The sequence below is a fragment of the Scardinius erythrophthalmus genome (assembly GCF_964197995.2).
Source record: "Scardinius erythrophthalmus genome assembly, chromosome: 8".
In the NCBI taxonomy this organism is placed as follows: Eukaryota; Metazoa; Chordata; class Actinopteri; order Cypriniformes; family Leuciscidae; genus Scardinius; species Scardinius erythrophthalmus.
The window spans coordinates 22263547-22281317 of NC_138228.1; the positions used below are offsets into that span (position 1 = coordinate 22263547).

Below are 17771 nucleotides of genomic sequence, written 5' to 3' on the forward strand. Positions count from 1 at the left end.
ACACATGCTGAGTCCCAATTCGCATACTATCCGTCCTAAATAGTATGCGAAACTAGAATTAGTACGTCCCAAATCATAGCATGTTGAAATAAGTATTCCAAAGATACCCGGATGGTCTACTATTTCCGGTTAGAATTCGAAGTGCAGATCAATGCACACTCTAACGGCTAATATTGCCCACAACCCATTGCGTTCGGGAGGGAGGAGCTTTGCGGTGATGGTGGTGATGTAAACCTGGCAGTCGGATGCAGCAACGGAGATGCGCCCTCAGTTTTTAAGTGTAAGAATTCAAATGTTTAACCCTAATTAAAGTTATATTTTATTGTCTCGTAATATTAATGGGTTTATGTTGTGCCAAAAAAGTACCGTGTTTATCTTGTAGGGTCCGATGAAGATACCGAGCGCCTCATTGCAGTCTACAAAACAATAAATAAAAAGGCTCTAGTAGTGTCATGCAAGTGTCTTTTTTTTATGTATTTCTTCTGATGTTTCTGTCTGACTTATTTGTAGTAATACTGTGGCTGTACATATGTTAACTTTATCAGTCCAACCAAAGAAACATGGTTACTACACTTTTACTATAGTAAAAGCATGGTTCATTTTCATCGGGGTATTTTTAAGTATTATACATAAGTATAAGATGAAGTATAAAATACGTTAAACAATAGTTACACTTTAAACTTTAAATATTTTAACTCAGAAAATAAGTAGCGCTAGCTTTCGTTACACACATTTGCACATGAACGTCAGAGCCGCCTCACAAACGACCTGCGTTTGGTTGATCTACGACGACGCCCTGCTTCACTCCTCAATTTGGTAAACACATTGTAAATGTATTGTGGAAAAAAAGATGGGAATAGCAAATAAAATTATATTGGATATATAAGAATGAATGAAATGTTAAATGTTTTGTTAACAGTCGCGGTGTGCGTAACTAGGCAACCACGTTCAAGTTCACGTTGCATGATGTCATCGAAGTATGTCCCAGAACGTGCATACTTTTTGCTACACACTCAAAAGTATGTACTTTTTCATCACAAAAAAAGTACATACTTTTAGGTCGTAGTATAAGTAGGCGAATTGGGACTCAGCCAGCTCTGGCGATATGTTCGTCTTCCTTGTTCTGACTCACTTATAAAGACAGTCTTTGCCGCCATCTAATGGCGTAATAATGTAACTTTCACTGAAGTCCAAAACACGACCCTTTCTCAATACCAAATACGGCGTATTATTTATATAATATAATATAATATGCTATTTATTGATAAACAATATTTAAATTAACAACAATAGCCATTATAAAAGACAATAGGAAATAAACACAAGCAAACAATTCAGTCAAACAGATTGTAAAATAGGCACTATGATTTTATATTAGTCACATATTTGAGGTCTAAATTTAACTAAAAAAAAAAAAACCTCTTAAAATTACATTTAGTGATACAATACCAGTAGTATTTTTGAAAATGCAATGACAGTCTGTGAAAGAACTGTTGTATAAAATATAATATAATGTAATATAATGTAAAATAAATGTTAAAATATAATATAAAAATATATATAATCAGGCAACATTCTTTATTAGATTTAAATAGATTTTTGAAAATCCCAAGCTAATGTGTGATTAATAATATAAATGAACATGGCTCTCCAAAGTGATGCTGGTGGAGAGAGTAGGTCATATTGGAACATGTTTTTGAGTCTATGAGACCTGATGATCAGGGGCAAAACTAAAAAGGTCTAAGATACTTTAGCTATATTGGTTTGGTTTGTTATTTATGCCTCAATTTTTTTTTAAATTAAAACAGTTAAATACACAAATACAGACATAGGAAGAACCAAACCAACCAACAGTTTTCACGAAGCATTATAATTATTATGGTATTAGGTAGCTTACTTTGATTATAACAGCTAATAAATCTAAATAGTTAATTTGGCTGTTTTGATGAGTTTATTTGTATGATATTGCATACATTATCCATAATAATAATAAAAAACCTAGGTGCATTGAGTTCACCTTGTTTTGACTAGTAGCCTGTTAACTGTTAATTACCTGCAGAGGGCGCTGAAATACTTAATAATGGGGTTTCGCATGACATCATTGGAGATGAACCTAGTAATTTTATCAGATAAATGCAAAGCCAACAACATATGATTTTTCTAGTTTTCTACGTGTACAAGCCGGAATGAACTCATATCCTAGCTTTACATTTAATACTTTGTCTACACTAGTGCATACCACATTTAGACATCCCATAATTCTATCTATCTATCTATCTATCTATCTATCTATCTATCTATCTATAGGCCACATCTTTTCTATTTCTTATCCAAATATCTCGAGTTTGTCTCATGAGATCAGCTCATCCTCCTCAGCACACATGTGGTGTGTTTAATATTGCATGTTCCTCCTCCACTGGTGCAGGTGACGCGTCTCGTGAGCGCAGCGCTGCGTGGGGAACTGTTGACCACTGGGATCGCGCGTGGGCGGCGCTTCACGCAGCAGGTTTGTGTGTGTCTCTACAGCAGTGAGACAGACATTAAAGACAGACAGTGGAAGACTGGAGCAAATGAGCGCGGGGAGACACTGAATGCGTGACAGAGCGAGGGAGAGTCTGCTCGGGGAAAATCACATTCGCGTCTTTGGACAGAGGTGAGTGCCGCCTGCTCTTTACTGCTGTCACGCGAGTCGCGTTCACCGGGATCTTGCGTGACGCGGAGACGCGCTGGCTGGCGTGGGGCGCGTGTCTGTGGAGAACAGACAGAGAAAGCGCTGCTTACTCATTTCAGACAGCACAAGGATGTGGCTTTATCAGCAGGAATTGCTCGGATTATAGTGATTCTTCTCCTCGTTTATGTGGTTTGAGATCAAATAACACCGTCTGATCTCTGCTTTAGTTACATGTGCCTCCAGCAGCAGAAGGTATGCTTGCCTTATATTCAATCTAACAACATCCAAATGTATGCATGTTGGATAATAATATGTGAAATGTGATATTTATATTTGTCAACATATTATTTTATAAACAATTACAATATGAACGTTAAATAAAACAGTAATACATAAATTCACATTTCTATTAATATATAAATGTATCAACATTATATATTTAATATAACTAAATAGTGCTATTAATAATGTCTGTGTAATGTATGTCAATGTGTAATTTGTGTTTGTTTTTTACATATAATACAATATGTAATAATAAAAACATAAATTCAATATGTACATAATGATAATGAATAGTAAATATAAATATTACACAATTAATTATTGTTAAAATCGTTATTGTCAATGTGTGTTCTCATTTATGGGTTACTTTATGCTTTTTATGTAAAACACTATATTGTTGGCTCTTTGATGAATTTCTTATGTTTCTGTATTGTAAGTCGCTTTTGATAAAATCGTCTGCTAAATGCATAAATATACATGTAAAAATAAGGGCCTAGTTGTCCAACAGTCTGAATATGCTCATGCACTGTTTACACTGTTGGGCGTGTAAGCAGCTCATGACTGTGTTCAGAGACTGGACTAATGAGAAGTCCATCGTCCAAAAATACTACAAGATTGCTGATGGAATGTATATTATATTTTGGAAAAGATTCTATTAAGATTTTGGTAAGATCCAAGAATCTGAAAGGATTCAGCTCTACTGGATGAACCAAAATTGGGAATCTCAGGTTCACCAGTGGGTGTTGGATTCTTATTGGGTCCCTTGGATCGTTTCCAAATTATGATTTAAATACCATTAGCATTCCCTCAGGATTTTTAAAAAGCCATGAACCTTGTCAGTGATCGAACTACACTGGGTTAGTGAGTTTGGCTTCCTTTGTCATTGGATAAAAATAATATACAGGCTCTTAATATGCTGAAGTTTTTACAAGTGTGTTAATTTAAAAGCATAAATTCAGATCGAAAGCTTTAGGGTTATTTGTGTGGTTTTATTGCAGTGGTGTTTCAGTATAGTTGGTGGATCTGTTTGACATAATAGTATATGTGTGAGATAAGAGCAATGGTTCAGCTCACTTTGGACTGAATGGGGTCACGTATCAGCAAAATCCTTAAACCAGTTAAGTCAAGCGCGTGTTTCTTCCGGGATATTACACCAAGGTCTGATATCTGTAAAAGGCCTGTAGAAGCTCTCCTATACATGCGCTTTAAAGGGAACGAGGAAGTGGCAAACAGCACAAATTCATCATTCCAATGTTTTACTTCTGAACCAAAATGTGAACCAACCAATTGGCTTTTGCAGTATCGCCTCTGGTTTGTGGAGCACAGGGTTTTCATTCTCCTAACGTTGTCGTCATCGTTTATTGAGTATTTTTAGCAGTGAGATGGCATCATTGTGTTGTATGTTTTGAGTGAGTTGAAATGCTCATCCAGTCTAATTTTGTCTAGGTGTGATGTAAGCATTTTTGCGTGTGGGACTCTAATTGCTTGAAAGCGCATGCATGAAGTACCAGCGTCCGTCTGCAGATCTGTAGATAGTATCCAACCTATTCATTTATTGGGGTTGGGGAGCTTTCAGTGTGAAGTGGGGGTCGCTGATTCAGAAGTAAGCACACCCTTGGGCCACACGTCACCATATGGTTTCAGTAACACCCTGTTTATCATCCCAAAACATGGGACAAAAAACATCCCAACCACCCCCTCACAGATGTGTATTTGGCCTAGAAGCACTGCAGTGACTTCATACTCATTGTTATGTGAGTGTGTCTGACTGTACTTTTTGATCTGACCAGATTTGCAAGAGCATTTTACAGTTAGTTAAAAAACAAAAGATAAGCAAGAGATTTCTATAATCAGTAAATGTGTATTTTTTGTCTTTGGTTTTTAGTGCGCATTAAAGCACATTTTTTTGGGAAACTTTGGGGAAGGATGATGTGAACATTTTTGGCATGTTTCACAGCAACTAAGGTCAAATAACACACTTGTGTTGTGGATAAAATTTGTGCAATTTGGATATAACTATGAGATTTATATACCAAATCAGAATCTATGCACGTACACACAGAAAGTTTCTCTATTTTAAAGTGCAGTATGTAATTTCTACACCACGTGCGAAAACAAACTTGATTTTTTATTGTAGACTTCAGCAGAAAATGTAAATGCCGCTTACCAGTGCAAAATTCGTCACCATTATGCTAGGGTATTATGGATGGTTGTGAAAATCGAAAGCTAATACCTTCAAGTTGCTATAAATGTTTTTAATACCCACTTTTATTATGTAGGATGTACACTATCTTTCAAAAGTTTGGGGTCGGTACGGTATTTTAATGTTTTTGAAAAGTCTTTATGGAGCCGTTTACACGACACCTTTTTAAACTTAAAACAGAAAACTTTTTATGCGTTTTGTCCGTTCACGACAACAGTGTTTTGGGGGCCTGAAAACGCAAAATTTGAATAAGGGTTTCAAAGTGCAAGTTTTTGAAAACCATACCATTATTGTTTTGATGTAAACTACAAAAATGCGAATTTGTGAAAACTGTGACGCCATGTGCATGTGTATTACGTGTTGGGTCTATAGGGACATAGTGATTCTTTACAAAGTGATAACGCCAACTACAGGCCTGGCAGCATAATATAGCGTTTTTAGTCCTTTTTGCAAATGTGTGTGAACGGTAATCGATTTGACAATGTTATTGTCTGTACCCAAAAAAAAGCAAAGGAAGAACTTTTCCGTTTTTAGTACACATTGTCAAGTAAACGTACCCTTATGCTCACCAAGGCTGCATGTATTTGATCAAATTGAAGTAAAAACTGTAATATTGTGAAATACAACAATTTAAAGTAACTATTTTCTTTCTGAGTATATTTTAAAGGCCCACTGAAGTGCCTTGAAACACGCAGCATTATTCAATGTGATGATGTAATTTCCACTTAAACAGAATGACAGCGCGTGAAATATTGAGCAGCTCCTCCCCTTTTTAAAATAGCCAATAGTGTTTCATTTATATCACAATTTGGCCAGAGCTTTTGAGCTCAGTAAAGCCGCATTTGACAGCTTATGACAGCAATAGTCTAATAGATTCCCGTTTTAGATTTAATATGAAACTGTTACTAAAGCAAAACAATGAATGTAATCGTGCTGAGGATGTGTAGTTTAAAAAAGTGTGTAATTTATGTTAGTGCATAGCATCGGTGTTATCTCTGCTCCTTGTCAGTGCTGTTTCTAATGCCAAGTCTGTCTAACCGTTTCTCCTCCTAATCTCCTCCATATCGTTTTAAAATGTAGGATTCTGTGTAGAATTCAAATGGATATGATTCATTTTGTGGTCTGTGCCGACTCGCGGATATGATGACCCCGCCCTGTGCTATCGTTAAACCAGACTTCATTCGCCCCAATTTAAAGCATATTTACACTGTCTGAATCGTTCCCTATCCCCTATAGTGCACTATATGCCATTCACCATATAGAAAATAGTAATTGTATAAACAAGTGACCAATTTCAGTCTCAGCTGAGTCTTTATAATGTAGTGGCTGGGATGCTTTAGATTCTAGAGAGCATTTGACTTGACAGAAAATCTGATGAGAAGCTGAAGTGCAGAGTGATGTCATCTAAATTGTTGACCCATATTGGCGGAAGTGAGAGACGTAAACTTTGCACGCTTATATCTCCTAAATGCGAATCTTGCGAGTTGTTCAAAGCGTTTCTGACGATTGTTAGAACGCAGCCGCCTGACTTTGAGATGGCGAACGGGAACATGGTTTGTGTAACATTAGCAGCACATTATTAGCTGTTTGATAACAGTCAAGCAAAAGGCTAATCATATTAATTACCGTTATGTGTCCGACGTTGTAGTGAGTGATACCATTGTGCAGCGTTTACCTCAGTAAGTTGGCCAGTGGATCTCTGAGCTGGTCTGAGTGAGTGGAGGCGGGGCTAATTTGCATATTCATGGTTCTGCATATACGAAATGAAGCAAGGGTGTAGAGTTCTAGAGTTCTTGTGTTCTTGCTGATTAAAATAATTAATTTTAATTTTGAACTTACATGTGATGATCTTTTTTAATTTGTTTGTAGAAAAACAATGGAAGAAACAAGTTAGAGTAAAAATAAGGAGGATCTACTGATGAAAGTAGAAGCATGTGGGAATATTATTTTTATCTATTCTGTTACTAACAAAAGCAAGAATGCAGATTGTGTTAGCCAGTTACAGAGGCGGACAATGCAGCTACTCTATACCGTTGCCGAGAAGGGAATAAAAAGGGTTTAATCTTAAGGTCACGTCCATAAAAAAAGAAGCATTGCACAGGAAGAGTGTAGGAGTCAGTAGTGGGCTCGGTCCTTTAGTGTCACTGGTCAGATGCCTGTTTGCCATTGTGATTTTCATGTGACTGCTTAAAAGTGTCATATAATCAGTAGAAAGATTTCCCTTGATCTTTTGAAATAGTTCATTGTATTCTGATTATGAAACTAAGCTGAAATAATGTCTCGTTCCACCCACATTTAAAGACAAACAATGCCAACTTGGTGCAACAAAACAATACTGCACACCCATTATGTAGTTTGTGTATTCATATTAAGATGGACTTTGCTCAGGAGGTGTATAACAAGAGCTGGATGCCGCATTCAGAATTTTATAACCTAATTTACTTCTGCGAGTACAGTCCCTGCGTACCTTTTGAAGGTTCAGTGAGTTTGTAGCATGCATGCAGGTTTTGAATTTGCGTTCCTGTGGCCCATTTTCCCCTGCCTTTTTTATTGTTATGCAATGCCTGTCACTGTACGTTATCATCTCAGCACAAGTCCCCCCAAATGAGTTCAGAAGAAATGAGCTACGGCATCTCTGTCCGCTTCTCCTCTTCTAACCCTCTTTATTTGACCCGACTCCAACTCTTCCTCACCCTTTTTCCCGCTCAGCTTGTACTGTATGGCACATTGGTTTTGAATTGTCATGCTCAGGACAGTAAGAAACCACACAGAACACCCTAACAGTGCTTAAAACACCACAGCTAGAAACCCTTTTGGGACACCTTAGCAACTCCATAGCAACGTGCTAGAAACTACTTAAAAAACCTTAGGAAGTGGATAGCAACGCTCTGGCATTTATCCCACGCCCTTATATGACAGTGTGTTTTACAAAAATCTTAATTTTTTTATATAGTTGATATATAAATAGTTACTGTATAACATGCTGCATTCATGTCATGAGCTTTACTTTGTTAAAAAGAAATGTGCATATGTTATTCCACTTTCATCCTCTCTTGTGTTGTATCTGTATTTGTTAATGCTTCTTATGTTGATCTCATGGGATCTGCCAAATTGGATGGCATGGCACCGCACTGGTATGTTATTCCCCAATAACAACCGGTAAAAACTGATAACAGGCTCATCCGTGGAACTGAAGTCAGCAGCGCTTTACGCTTGCTAGGAACATTTTTTCCTTGTGAAAGTTTTGCAGTTGGTGAGCTATAAAATGACATTTTATTATAAAAAAATTAAAAGTCAAATCCACATTTTTATGTCATTCGGTAACGCGGACTCAATCTCTTGTTTCACACAAACGCAGCTGGTGCCATTTTGCGACGATTGTTTTGCACACTGTAATGGACTATAACATAACAAACAGGAATGATTTCATCTCAAATCAATATCTCTTATCCCCATAATTATTTATGTGGTGAAATGCAGTGTAATAAGTGGTATGACTGTACCGTATCCCTTAAATGTTCGTCTAATTTGAACCTGCCGCTTGCTAGCAACTGCTTTCTTCTCGGAAGCTTTGCATTTAGAGAGCTAATAAAATATTTCGATCAATATTTCATGTCAATTATTTACTTATGTGGCAAGTAGCTGTGTAATAATAAGCAAGTTACCTCTGCTTCTCGTCGGGGTCCTGATAACCCTGTCAAGGTTTATTCTGCGATAACAACCGGGTGGATGTACATTATCCCTTACATACAACTGGTTGTTATTTGTGGTTTGCTATTGGTGGATGTTATGTGAGTGACAGGTTGTCCCGCCCTCACGCCAGTAAACACATCATCAGAGAAGAGAGAGAAGTCGCTGCAAGAGGGAGGGGAAGTTATTTTGTTTAAAGATTATGAAGGCACATGAATTTAAAAAAATAAAATAATGATATGCACTTGATATTATTATATTATAATCATTTATAATAAATACTGCAATATTCCATAAAAAATAGGAATTTACATTTTTATTTTCATGGTGTCTATAGGCAGATTATATGAGATTCTATTCTAGCCAAATTCCCATGCACATTTACTAGAGCTGCACTATTAATCTTTAAAAAAAAATCACAATCTCGATTCAAACACCCATGCGAAAAACCTGATATAGTTTTACCATAAACTTTCTGGCCACGAAAAGCCACAGAAGCTGGCATGACGTTAAAAAACAAACAAACAAACACCCAACGCGATCATATTCCAAAATGACAACGACTCGCCTGTGCCTGTTTACAAAATCACAGCGAAACATTGGCGCTGATTTTGAGTCCGAGAGAGCAGATCATGTATGAATCCGCTTCACAGACAGTCTTTTCAAACACACAGTATCGTTATATCTGTGTAACAAATACTCATATTATCACATAAGACCTGGGATAGAAGTTTATAGCTTCGATATAAACACTGATGTCTACGGAAGCGATCAAAGCGGAGCAAATCACTTTTTGAAAGCAACTTGACGCTTCAAATAACGATTGTCAAACATATCGTTACACCAGTAGGTGGCGACAAGTGACTGTTTAAAAATGTATTTTTCATTGAATCATTAATTCAAGAGATTCATTCAAAAACACTGATTCATCCAGTAATGAAACAAGTGAAGTATTTATTAGCAGGGCTGCCAACTTTTGAGTTTAGCTTGGAGTGAGATTTTTTCACTCCGTGATTTTTCACAGGGTTGTGATTGTGATTGTCAAAACATTTAGAACTAAATAGAATTTTATGAAGTTTACTGACAACATGTTACAATGTTTACATTGTACAGTGACTCAAGATTTCAATTCCATTCTTGTGATTTGATTCCGATTTTGATTCAATATTGACTAATTTGGATACATGTTTATTTTAAATTTTATATAAAAAAATAAAAAAAACTCACCTAAAGTGTAAACATAGAGGGCCCAATCTGCTGGTATTATTAAAGGTTAAAAATAACAAATTAAATTAAATATAATGTAGTTTTTGTTATAATAACAATTATTTAATAACATAAGTAAAAATATAGGCTAATGTAATATAGTGCTCAGCAAAATATCCTCTCTAGCTATTTTTTCTATTCAATTAACATGCTATGGTCATTAAATGGCTTTCCTGAGGTAAATGTAACATTATGTGACATAATTGTTCTCCTGCTGTTATATTGACCTCTTTCCGTGGTTGAAAAACACCAATTGGTCGATATTATGTATACTTTCGGTAAGTTGTACTGCATCTTTAAATAAAAAAGTAACAGATGATTGGTTCACGTGCACTTGAACTGAGGCGCTCAGCGATCTGTCACGTCACATTTACAAGCGCCAAACATATTTTTGTCTGAATTTCGGAATAAAATTGACGGAATCTAAGAGCTGAGAATTAGTTTAATATTAAAAGTACCTCTTTGCTCCGCAATTTTTCTGTGCGTGAGAAAATGGATGTGTGGCGTGAGAGCGTGTGAAAAGAGTCAATTGCGTGAGTCTCACGCTCAATGCGTGAGAGTTGGCAGCCCTGTTATTAGTGAGTCATTGAATCATTCATTCAAGTTAATTAAACATTTTAAATAAACTGTAGCAATTAACATTTCATCAGATCCTCTAATAAATTACATGCTTTGTTTAGTTGTTCAGAATCGTGATTCTCAATTTATCCAGAATCGTGCTGCTCTATAACTGCAATATTCCATAAAAATATTCCATTTTTTATTTTATGGTGACTTTAAAAGCTATGGCTATAGCTTATTTTAGCCAAATTCTCATGCTTACTATATAGTGTGTCAAATCAATCAGAGGTCTTGCTAGGATGCTGCGGCCTGTGTGGGTAGATAGCAAGAATGAACTAGTGACTCACGCGTTTACACCTGTTTCACATCGCATAATGTCATCATCACAGAGCTGCTTTGTGTATCAGTCATTGTTTGGAATGGAAATAAATACCTGGATGAGAGTCTCATGAGTGTGATTCACTCTTGACCTCTCAAGCAGCGGTTGACAGAGACAGGAAGTTCATAAACGTTTCGAGTTCCTCTAAACTGTCTCAGTGTTAAGTTCTAATTCACAGTATGACCTTATGAGTCCCAAGCTTCTTGTTTCTTATTTTAGAGGTGACTGTATTCTGTCATCACTCATATTCCAGCAGAATCCTTTAAATATGAACTTCATTTTCACACCCCCACAATATAAACCATAAAACAAACTCCACCCACTCTATGTGCTCTGATATGACTGAGAACTGAGTCCACATGCATAATTCTTTGAGGAACATTCAACATTCAGAATGGGCCCACACAGTTTCTTGAAGTTAACATGTTTAGATTAAATATGTTTTATTTTATTCCAAAGTAAGCATTCATAACGTGTATTATTAAATGTTTAGGCTCACAGGCATATAGGTGTACTTTGACCTAATGTTGATTAAGTGACATCATAAAGCATCATATTACTGGGATATGAGCACCAGAATATTTTAAAATCCCATGAACTGGTTTGGCATATTAAGTTGTGGCATAATTACGCTATAAATTTCAAAATTAATGTGATAATGATAATGATCATCAGAGAAATCACGATAATGATGATTTTCAGCATCATTACTCCAGTCTTCAGTGTCACTTGATCCTTCAGAAGTCATTGTAATATGAAGATTTGCCGTTTCATATTTTTGTAGAAACCATGATACTTTTTTAAATGGCCAATTTAAAAACCTTTAATGCATCACAGCTCAGGTGGAAAGAAATTACGACTTAAATGAATGCAATGAGGATTCTTTTAAAATGAATACCTTTGCAAAATTGCAATCAGTTGATTTTTTATTATTTAATTTCAAGTATTTAGTATTTTTATTACTTATTTGATTTACTTATTAATTACTCTGCATATTCTGCAAAAAGCATATTAAATGACCTAAGAGATATATTAAACAAGGACTGAGTGCCTCAAATGTTTGTTTGGAGGGTATTTAAAGATGTTTAAAGATGCCTGTTTCAGGACTGTCGCACTTTGGAGCGTCTGCTTAAGTAGAATGACAGATGAAGCGGTGTTGCGTGTAAAACAAACCGGGACTGAGGATTTGTCAGATCTCGTGATTAGACTTAAGATGCTTCTTAAAGCTGCAATTATAAAGCGTGAGTGAATGAATAGCTAGAATTGATCTGGAAGACTTCCTTTTTTATTTAAACCTCTGCACCTCAAATTACTTTCATAAGAAACATAGGCTATCAGATGATTGAGCAGGAAACAAGAGCCTATTACTGTAATTCATGCTCATCTTTGATGTATAATATACTCAATGTCACGTTGTCTTGTTTTCAAATAAAAATGTATACTTCCTGAGAAACAAAACTGGGATTGTATCTTAAATGTAAGTGTATTTTGCTTTGCGGCATTGGCACATATTCAAGATTTTTTTTTTTCTTATTATCATTATTATTATTATTTTTTATGTTTTTACTGGGAAACAAAAATATACTCATGGATTGGAGAAAGTGTGTTAATGAAACTTTTTTTGTAAAAGAAACTTCTGCATAAGTGGACTTCAAGGAAAGAATAAACTGCTAGAAATGTGTGAAATAGAGCCCCTTTGAAAAGTGAACTCAAAGGCAGAAGACAGAGAAGTATGTGTGTGCTCCGCTGGAGCGCTTCACTCCCAGCATGCCGTGCAGGCGTGCATTATTCAGCGCGTTGTCATGGCGATGGGCACCTCTGAGTATTGTGCTTCATGAGGGAGGAGCTGGACAGCTGGTGGATGGAGACAGCTGCGTCACGGATTCTCCTCATTTCAGTGTGTGTGAGGGGTGGGATAGCAAATATTGTCAGATTTTGCAGATTTCTTACTGTGGACAATTTTGTCACCAAGGTACAGCTTTTTACCTTACTTTATGAAATATGCTAAATCTGACCAAACTTGCTTTTGGAAACCTAGTGACATCCACAAGTGGAGGAAAAATAAAGTTGGAGTATGGAATGGAGTAATCAGTAGTGAGTTATTAATTGATTAGGGTTATTTGTAAATATGTAAAAATGTGTGTATATATATATGTATGTGTAAAAATGATTTATTTGTTTGTGGTTATTTGTTATTTAAATTATTTATTAAAGCAATATAAGCGTATGGCATATCCATTGTGATTTTGTTATTTATTTATTATGAATACATAAATATATACTGAAAATAACTTATTTATTTTAGTTTATCAAAGCAATAATATGCTTTGGAATTATTGGCAATAATATGGCAATAATAGCCTACTATTGCCATATTAGTATTATTAATACTAATTAATAATTAGTATATATACCATACCATATATTAGATATACTATACGAGGGTTGAATGGGGGTTGAATAATTTCGATTGCAATTTCGATATATATAATTTATTTATTTATTTATCAAAGTAATGAGTATTACTAACTTGTAAGTAATAGTATTACTTACTTTCTAATTATTTATTATGTTTTTATTATATGAATTATAATTAGTACAATATATTCATATAATTATTCTATAAACAGATGATTAATATTAAACTGCATTTATATAAATATATCCATATATGCAAGTTTTATTATATATAAAAGCTTTTAAAATGATTAAGCTTACATGTTCTCTTTTGAGCTCTTTGTGAACCAATATAAATTAATATTATTTAAATTCAGTTTATTCACTTGTATTGATATAGTCAGACATTTTCTTTCAGCTGCCTTCTCAAACTTTCACTGCAGCAGCAGTGTTTGTTCATGCCTTTCAATGCATTTAAATTCACAATATTTTCATAATCTCTTAATCTTCATCATAGAAGTAAATCGACTGAAAGTGTGACGTGCTGCGAACAGATAATCACACTTCCGTGTGATTCACATGGAAGTGTGATTATCTGTTAGTAGCACGTAACACTTTCAGGTGCATGTGCTCTAGAGTTCATCAAACCCTGGGTTGACAGAGAATGGTTATAAAGAGCGTTGTGAGCCCGCTGAACCTGATCTAAACTCAAAGTTTGTTCAGCTAGTTTCATGCAACGGGCCATTGGCTTGTCTGACCCATATCAGTAACTCCCAAAGGAGTTTTCCTTCAACTTTCTTTCTTTCTTTTCTTTCTCTCTTTCAGAATGTAAGATCACACCCTGGGTTCTCTGCTCTGTTCTGAAATTATAGTTTGGCTCAAATGTTCATTATTGATGTTCTTTAAGCAGGTAAACGGTTGAGTGTTCTGCTTTATTGCTGTTATTATTGAACAAGTTCCCTTATTTTACCAAATCAAATGCAAGTGCATGTTAGGTTTAGCTGCCAAACAGGTGTGTATCTGGGGCTGGAGATGTTTTGAACTGACGTGCTGTTCTCAAACTATGATTGCTGGGAAATCTGTTGCTCCGTGCCAGAGCAGACACTGTGCCCTCGCTGTACACATTCATAATTATTCACTCAGACGGCCATCAATCACCCAGCATTCCCTGCATTCTGCACCGTACTCGTACTCTCATGCTTATCCACTTAAAAGAGATGGAGCCTGCCCAGTGCATTGTGGGATAGCCTGTCTGGAGCACTTTATCTGCTTTTCCCCTTGATCTCTGCTCAAGAGTGCTGTAAAATAGTCCATCTGCAGACCTCAGAGGCTGTTTTTACACTCGGTTCGATCGCTCGGTCCGAACCCGAGTTCAAGCCATACTTCATCCTAGAAGTCAATGCACTGGTTATACTCTTGGCTTGTTGCAGGCATGTAATAAAAGTGGTTTCTGTTTTGTTGTGTAGCTAATTTTGATCTAAAATCCAGAGTAATGTGAAATAACCAGTTTATCAGCAGTTGTCTTAGAATGTCACAACATTTCACACCAATCAAGAGATCCATTTAATAAAATAAAAAAACATCCTGCTGGAAACCCAACACATTTTCTAACCTGTTTTCCTCATGATTGTATTTCACTGTTTCCCCTATATACAAACGGGTCTGGTTGACATAGCTTTATTTCTATTGCATATACAATATATATCAATATAATAATAATGTAATAATAATAATATATAGCAATGTTATTTGTGTGTATGTGTGTATAACAAAATTATAAACGCAACACTTTTGTTTTTGCCCCCATTTTTCATGAGCTGATATTGTTCACAAATCTGTCTAAATCTGTGTTAGTGAGCAGTTCTCCTTTGCCGAGATAATCCATCCACCTTACAGGTGTGGCATATCAAGATGCTGATTAGACAGCATGATTATTGCACAGGTGTGCCTTAGGCTGGGCACAATAAAAGGCCACTCTAAAATGTGCAGTTTTACTGTATTGGAGGGGTCCCGGGGTAGGGCTGGGCGATATATCGCATGACATTGTTATGCGCATCTCGTCAGTAAAGCCGGTTCCTTGATTAGTATTAAATCGCCATCACCTGCTTTCAAATGGAGCGGCATTTACTACACAGAGTCGTAGTTCACTGACAAGCTGAGCCATATCGCAGGCGATACGAAAACCAGTCAGTATCTGGTGTGACCACCATTTGCCTCACACAGTGCAACACATCTCCTTCGCATAGAGTTGATCAACCTGATTGTGGCCTGTGGAATGTTGGTCCACTCCTCTTCAATGGCTGTGCGAAATTGCTGGATATTGGCAGGACCTGGAACACGCTGTCATATACGCAGATCTAGAGCATCCCAAACATGCTCAATGGGTGACATGTCCGGTGAGTATGCTGGCCATGCAAGAACTGGGATGTTTTCAGATTCCAGGAATTGTTTACAGATCCTTGCAACATGGGGCCGTGCATTATCATGCTGCAACATGAGGTGATGGTCATGGATGAATGGCACAACAATGGGCCTCAGGATCTCGTCACGTTATCCCTGTGCATTCAAAATGCCATCAATAAAATGCACCTGTGTTCGTTGTCCATAACAGACGCCTGCCCATACCATAACCCCACCGCCACCATGGGCCACTCGATCCACAACGTTGACATCAGCAAACCGCAAACCATACACGCTGTCTGCCATCTGCCCTGTACAGTGAAAACTGGGATTCATCCGTGAAGAAAACACCTCTCCAAAGTGCAAGACGCCATCGAATGTGAGCATTTGCCCACTCAAGTCGGTTACGACGATGAACTGCAGTCAGGTTGAGACCCTGATGAGGACGACGAGCATGCAGATGAGCTTCCCTGTGACGGTTTCTGACAGTTTGTGCAGAAATGATTTGGTTATGCAAACCGAATGTTGCAGCAGCTGTCCGGGTGGCTGGTCTCAGACGATCTTGGAGGTGAAGATGCTGGATGTGGAGGTCCTGGGCTGGTGTGGTTACACGTGGTCTGCGATTATGAGGCCGGTTGGATGTACTGCCAAATTCTCTGAAACACCTTTGGAGACGGCTTATGGTCTCATTCAATTCACGGGCAACAGGCCAATTGCACGCTCCCTCAAAACTTGCAACATATGTGGCATTGTGCTGTGTGATAAAACTGTACATTTTAGAGTGGCCTTTTATTGTGGCCAGCCTAAGGCACACCTGTGCAATAATCATGCTGTCTAATCAGCATCTTGATATGCCACAACTGTGAGGTGGATGGATTATCTCTGCAAAGGATAAGTGCTTACTAACACAGATTTAGACAGATTTGTGAACAATATTTGAGAGAAATATGCCTTTTGTGTACATAGAAAAAGTCTTAGATCTTTGAGTTCAGTTCAAGAAAAATGGGGGCAAAAACAAAAGTGTTGCGTTTATAATTATGTTCAGTGTATATATATAAATTAGGCAATGAAAATTACCTATTAATTGTCATTTAAGTGAAATTACTGAACTTAAATATACAAGCTTGATAAAAATGATCATTCTAAGAAAATTTCAGATTGCACTTAGAGGCTTTTGCATCTGAACTCTTCATATATATACACACACACACACACACACACACACACACTTTTAAATGACATTTTAAATGCTCTCCTGTTAAGCTGTTTTAAGAAACTGTTAAAAAATATTAATTTTAAAATAGCCTATACTGATTAGTTTGACTTTGACTGATTAGATCCACCTATATGTATATATACAATATATATATATATATATATATATATATATATATATATATATATATATATATATATATATATATATATATATATATATATATATATATATTTATATATATATATATATATATATATATATATATATAATATATATATATAAAATGTATATTTAATGTGATGTTAATTGTTGTGCAACTACTTCACTACAGTTTTGAAAAGGGTCCAATAACCCCGTGCATCTCTGAGCAACATACAGCTGGAACTGTGTGTGCGTGTGTGTTTTTTTTTTTTTTTTTTTTCAGAATGAATCCATATTTTTGAGCAAATACTTTTAGTGAATAATTCAACTAACTCACGAAGAAAGCCACATGTTTTTGTTCCTGAGTTTAATTCATCAGTGTTTTTGAACGAATCAGTTGAATGAACAAATCAGTGACTCGCTCATTAAGACGGTCATTTGTCGCCACATACTGGCATGTCATTGTTTCCTGCAGAAAGAGTCACTGAAAATCTCCAACACTTATGCTCCAGTATAAAATACGAATATTTGCCCAATTATATTGTAATCTATGAAAAATCTT

The 17771-nt window shown here is 36.3% G+C and overlaps 1 protein-coding gene across 1 annotated transcript in view; it reads left to right on the forward strand.

The window, feature by feature from the left end:
- The first annotated feature begins 2421 nt into the window (after nucleotides 1-2421).
- The window catches only part of pak1 (p21 protein (Cdc42/Rac)-activated kinase 1), a 63982-nt gene continuing 48632 nt past the window's right edge, over nucleotides 2422-17771 (forward strand). The window contains exon 1 of the mRNA XM_081372260.1: nucleotides 2422-2653. The gene's annotated coding sequence lies outside the window, so the exon portion shown is untranslated. The remainder of the gene's footprint in view (nucleotides 2654-17771) is intronic.